Here is a 6371-nt window from a genome sequence, read left to right on the forward strand (position 1 = left end):
AGCAGACTGAATATAGTCCAAAGTATTTGCTTCTCTGAATTGGCTATCAGAAATGTTAGAATTACAGGTGCTGCCAAAGCTGCCTTTTTGCTGTCTTTTCAATAAAATTTATCTGTACAGCTATGTGTAGAATGTATGGCTTTATGTACGGGGATCTAATTTAGCAGAACAAAAAATGGGACATAACCAGACTGATCCTTCACTAGGTGAAAAAGGGAAATCTGATTGTCAGTACTAGGAGATTTGGTCCAATGAACACACTGTAGGAACAGTAAGTTTTTCTGATCCAAAACCAATCTGTTGCTTGGGACTAGGTGTGCCTTTACACCAGATCAGGAAGATTATAACTACTGCCTTCACTGATGTCTCCAAGGTTCCTGTGTAGCCTCTGTTGCACTGTGGCCCGTAAGAAAACCAGTGTTATCCTGCCTTTCCCCAGTTTGTCAGGGCCACATATTGATGCTTCTGGGTCAGTTAGAACATCTGAAGTTATGAGCAGTTATTTTGCACAGGTAGGCTTATGTTTAGTCATTGAGCACTTCTGGGTTCAGCCCTGTAGCTGAGATGCTACAGCATCTTCAGTAGGACAGATGGATGATATCAACAAAGGTACTTTGAAAACAATTAAGAGGCATTATTGAGTAGCAGCCACTCTGCCCACCGTCATGGTGAAGCAGTCAGTCTATCCTGGGTAACTGTTCCTGTCAGGCTGATACAAAACAATTGAGAAAGACAGAAAAAAAATCATTCATTAAAAAAATGGGACCCATATTTGGATGTATCAAAAGCAAAGCGTGCATTTTTAAAAGTGGCACAGGACATTACTAAAGCAGAGCTCTACCATTTTGACACACCATGTGCACTCTACTGTGGGGAAAAAGAAAAAAAATAAGGAAAAAAAGAAAAAAATAAATAATAATGCATATGTGTGGTAATAATCTGCACATGACTGGTTGCTGTAATGTGCCCTGCTGTACTGCCAGCAGGGAAGTGAGTGATTGCATCTCTCCTACACAATGGACGCTGGCTGTGCCTCACATGGTTTTTCAGCTAGAGAACAAATAAGGTGAGGGGGGGAAAGGAATGGAAACCACTGCCAGACCCAACTCCCCCAACCTCAAGTAGTCAGAGAGAAGTTTTCTGTCATTTTCTTCTTTATGCTTACTACAACACTCTAAGAACTTGCAGAGTGAGAGGTGAAAGACTGCTACCCACCTTTGATTTTGACCTCTGTGTCCCATAGCACTGGCAGCAAGACAAGTCTCAGGAGCCATGCTCATCAGGAAAGTTTTGCTTGTTTTGCTAGTCTGGTGGCTTATCCAGTTTGATATTCAAATATATCTGTCAGGAGCAAGAGTGTGGTGCTTCAGTTCTTGCTCGGGCCTGATGACATTGATTTGTGAGCATACTGCTTGACTACGGGATGTGTGACAGATAAATTTTATCAAAATTAAGGCACAATTAAACATTTCATCTTCCTAATTACTGGCTGTAGATTCAGCCTGATGACCATGTGCTGTAAGAAATCAGCGACCATTACACATTTTAATGGAGCACAGCTGTCTTACAGCTTGGTAATATTTGCACAGTGCCACAGAACTGTAATTTATGATAAAAAGAAAAAATGTGTATTGGCTCTTTTTTGCCAAAATAGATTAAGGATTCATATACTTTAATGAGATTTGGACCTAGCCTTGGATTATCGTTATAAATGATTTATGTGCATGTTGGTGGACTCCTGTAGTTTTGAGTTGATTTGTGTTTTGGTCGACCAATATGTAATTCACTGTTTCCTTGTGTGCCAGTATTTGCCTTCTTTCCCCTTTCTCCATTTCAGCTCTAGTTTTCTATCATAACTTAGCAAGAAGGGCAAGCAGGAAGGTTAAGGAAGAACCAAGGCATAGATTCCAGGAAGCTCCCTCACAGCAAAAGCTGCCCCCAAAATCCCTTCCCTGCTCACCCCCTGCATGCCCCAGGTTTGGAGAGGATGGCAGGGAGGGAGCTGAGGGGAGGTGGGTGACACAAGCCCAGAGCAGGGTCAACCCTGCAGCCTGGAACCAGGGCACAGGGGAACAGATGCTCTCTGAACCCATGCTCAGGGAAAGACCTGCACAAACACTGCCATATTTTAAGGCAGAATCCCAGAATCCTTCCTCCTGCTTGTTCAAAGCATGACCTACAAAGGGATGCTTGCTCCTCCACTTGATGTTTTCCAGTTCCAGATAGTATTTCCAGAAAAGGTGCTCCTTCTCTAAAAATAAACAGCAAATGAACAAAATATTATAAAAAACAAAACAGCAACAACAAAATCAACATATGTATCCACGTTATTCTTGAAACCACCTTTCTTCTCCATTCTTTTCATCAGTAGGTTTCTTTCACAGATTATTCAGAGAACGTGTTGAGCAAGAGGAACTACGTGGATAAAATTAGGTGCTTCACAGATACATGTACACGTATATATACAATGATTGTTTGCATTTGTGCATGTTTTATTTTTGCATTAAACGTAGTGAACTAAATCCATACTAAGTTTAACTACCTCTGTTTCTGAGGAGTTACGCTTAAGTCCAGGGTTTGCCTCATATGTTGCAAAACCCAGAGATCCGTATGTTCAAAAGGAAAGAAAAACAAAGTTCTAATTTTCATAATAATAATGAAAAAACCTGTCCAGGCTTGATTTACTTCAATGTTCATATGCTGGAATGTTTCATACTGTACCAGGTTGCATATGCTTGCACACTAATTCTCAATTGCCGTATGCAGTTTGTGACAACCATCTGCTAAGACCTCCCTTAGAGTTCTTTCTCCCACTCAGCCCAGCTGAAATAAAAATATGGACAGAAACAACTTCTGCAGGGAGATGAAAAAGTTAATAGGGGACTTGGAGTTAGACTGTGCATCTGATTTGAATTCCATTGCTCCCACAACTTATGCCCTACTTATAAAGCATTCCTGAAGTGTAAAACATTAAATATAACAGAAAACTGCAAAATAAAGCCATACTTCCTTTGACAGAGCCGAATGTGCTAGAAAGGTAATAATAAAATATGTATACACAGCGCACATGTGTTAGCTCGCTCTCACTAACCACTCTAAAACAGCAGCTTCGGCTGACTGTATCTAGCACCTCATCACATTAAAGCACCCTAAAGCAGGAGGGGGATGAGTGGTGAGAAAAAGAGGGTGTGAGAGAGAAGGGGCTGAAAAATCTGCTCTCGGTTTCATCGCCAGAGAAGTGACTCCATTTAAGCCAATCTCATCACAAACTCAGTGCTGGATGTCAGCTGCTCCAGATCAAGCTGGAGGTGCAAGCCAGCGAGCAGAGCATCTGAAAATGAGAGACTGCGGGTGAAGGAAGCGGGAAGGTGAATAAGAGGTGAGCGATGATAGAGGGGGGAGCCATGGGGTAGGAAAGTGCTGATGGACTGTTACCTTCGAGCATCTGATCATCTCCAGTTTTCCGTTTCACTTTATCTTCCAGTCTTGGGTTAAATTCCTCATCACATCTGAATCATAGAAAACAGGAGTGACAGAAAGTTCAAATGGGCGAGCAGTCAGTGCCCTGGCCTCGAGCACGGCCATCTACGCCAAAGCCATGGAGCACGTCAGTGCTAGTAAGTCAGTGTTTAGCTACTTCATTCTTTAAAACCTCCAAGTACAATAATATTGATTCCATTGTTGGTTGTTTTCTTTGCTTTGTTTCGTTTTGTTTTTTTGCTAAGATAAAATCTTTTTCCTTTCCTACCCTTTGAAGCCTCATGCTTCTTGTTGGAGCATCAACTGTCATGGAAAAGTAGTGGTAAGTAGTGGTTTCCTCTTCACATCCATTTGAGGTCCTGGCTGTGTGGAACAGAGGTAAAGATGGCTCCAGGTGTCTTAAAGACAACAAAGCTATACATGCACGGCAGCATGATGATCATCCAGTTCACAATATGATTTTTGTCCCATGTTCATTTTGTGAAAGGAGATGAGTGTTCTGAGAGAAGAATGATGTCAGAATTAACTGTTTGAAGCCAGAAATCGTGATCTTGGGCTGCATTTCCATGATTATGACTTCAGCGGGTTTTCATTGCAACTGTGACTGAAACACTGAGCACAGCAACGAAGCCTAAATTATTTGACTTAAAAAGAGGAGAAACGAAAAAGGAAAGGAGGAATAATTTCTGTGCTGCTGAAAAAACATGAGCCTGGAACTCATGTGTTGTTAGATTTTTAAAGGCAACATATCAGGGTATTTGGCAAACAAGTATTCCTAGTTTAGATTGTTTCAGGTGATACCTTGGGCTTTGGAGGCTCAGTAAGTAATAGGAGATTCACCCTAGAAAAGGTAAGGCTGAGCCTATGTAAACCTTGTAGCTGCAATAGGATTAAACTATTTAAAGAGCTTTTGAAAGACTGGCATATTAAGTTATATATCAGTATGTCCCCCACTGGTTATTAACTTACCAGCTGCTCTAAGTGTAGCCTACCAGTTTTAAATATAGGAGCAGCAGTAAATAGTTCATTGTGATATTCCAGATGGAACACTTAAAGCAAATTAAAATATCTGCATATTTGAGTTTTCTATAGCACAACTATTATGTCATTCTTTTATGTGGGTAGTGTAATGATCACTTGTCCCTACAGGATTAAAAAGTTTGAGGATATGGATGAGAAGAAAACAACCACATATTCAGCAAGTCCTTCTGGCTGCAGAAGGAGTTCCAGAGGCTGAATCAGGAGCATGGAGACAAAGCTGTGTGCTGGATCTGGGATCTGGTTTCTCTTCTTTCATGTTCTCTCTGTTCATGCCAGCTACTGGTGATTTCGATGAGGCCATGGTGCGGCAAACTATCTGTTGCTAACTTCTAGAAGGTGGTAACTTGAGGCAGGACTGTTCTAGAAGGTAAATAATTAAAACAAATGAAATTAAGAAGATGGGCAGCTATAGTGACTTGCATTGCTTACAGAGTTGAAGTATTGGGTGGTGACTGCCTCTTGCAATGTGCCAGTCCCACATCAGACATTGAACATAACTGCTGGCTTGTCTGTAGTGCCTCCAGAGGCCCTGGAGCTCATCAGTATGAGAAACATAACTGCAATTTATAATGTTTCCTTGTACACCTGTGCTTAATCAACAGGACACAGAAAATTGTGACAGAAAGCTGCTTAAAATATATCTCAAAGTATACAAGAAGATAAGAAAGATGCCAGAAGAAAATGATGGTGCAAAACTATGAAAGGAGCCCTAGCTATCACTGCTGGTCTTGTGTTCAGCTGCACTTGCTTTAGAGCACCAGATTCATTGGAAGATGCTTAGAGAGAATATTCAGCATGCCCCAGAAAATGTTGCTTTTATTGTATGCAGGTACACTTTACTAGCTTTTTACTTCAGTTTGCCTCATCTCTTTGAAAACTTCTTCCTACACTGGGATGTTGTGTTCAATTTTCAGGTGAGATACACGCAGCACCTTTAAAATACAATGCACAGCACCATATGAACGGGAAGTATTCGTTACTGTTGTCAACACCTTTAAACTCCCTAATTTTGCACTCCAGGAGGTGTTACAGCTGGATGGCAACAAAAGACCAGTTTCTGGTATTCCTTCTGCTTCACTGAGTTGATGTTACTCTGATACTCAGCAGCTATCTGTGATATTATTAAACACACAATGGACAAACAGATTCATCTTCAGAACTGATAAGGCTGATAGTTCTTCTGGTCTGTATACTTGTAGCTTTTCTGAAGTATGTTTAAACTGCTGGAATTAATTAAAATAGTAATTAGGCTGTAAAGCACTGTGACGCTGTGGCAAGGCAGGCCCCTATTTTCTGTTACACTCATACAGAAAGCTGTTTCTGCACAGTGGCTATTTCCCTCCAGAGCCAGTGGGGATACTAAAATGGGCAGTACTCATGCAGGCAATATGTAAGGGAAATGGGTCAGCTCACATCGCTGCTGAGAAAACAGGGTACCATGCAGATGGTGCACTCAGAGCAGAAGAAATCTTACTACCTCCTTCATGGTGCTGCTGATTAGCACCAGGTACCTGTTCTGCTGCTGCTTCTTCTCCAGGGCAAGGACCTTCAGCTCACCAGTGGGATGCTCTTTCACCAGGAGTTTGTGATGATGATACCAAGAGAGTTGTATAGTGTCATTTTTAGGTCACAGTTCAGCTCAAAGCCACCTGCCTGGGTAAAGTCTTTTATAAAATTAGTTTCCTTTTGTAAATGGGAGAAAAAACTCAGTGTGCTCCATCTCTCTGCTGTTCCAGAATTGTAGCTTTCAAATGATTGATCTGTTTTTTCCATCTATTGGGCTATGCTATACCTCAGCCTTATTTGTGAATAACATTATATTTATTTATACAAGATCAAGCCTGAGCAAT

General features: G+C 41.2%; 1 long non-coding RNA gene across 1 annotated transcript; it reads left to right on the top strand.

The window, feature by feature from the left end:
• The first annotated feature begins 3246 nt into the window (after nt 1-3246).
• LOC140248940 (uncharacterized) lies at nt 3247-5989 on the top strand. The gene is made up of 4 exons (XR_011902914.1): nt 3247-3379; nt 3485-3617; nt 3758-3802; nt 4630-5989. It is a non-coding gene; the product is annotated as an uncharacterized lncRNA (long non-coding RNA).
• Nucleotides 5990-6371: the final 382 nt, after the last annotated feature.

Source organism: Excalfactoria chinensis, chromosome 2 (genome assembly GCF_039878825.1).
Source record: "Excalfactoria chinensis isolate bCotChi1 chromosome 2, bCotChi1.hap2, whole genome shotgun sequence".
Classification (NCBI taxonomy): domain Eukaryota; kingdom Metazoa; phylum Chordata; class Aves; order Galliformes; family Phasianidae; genus Excalfactoria; species Excalfactoria chinensis.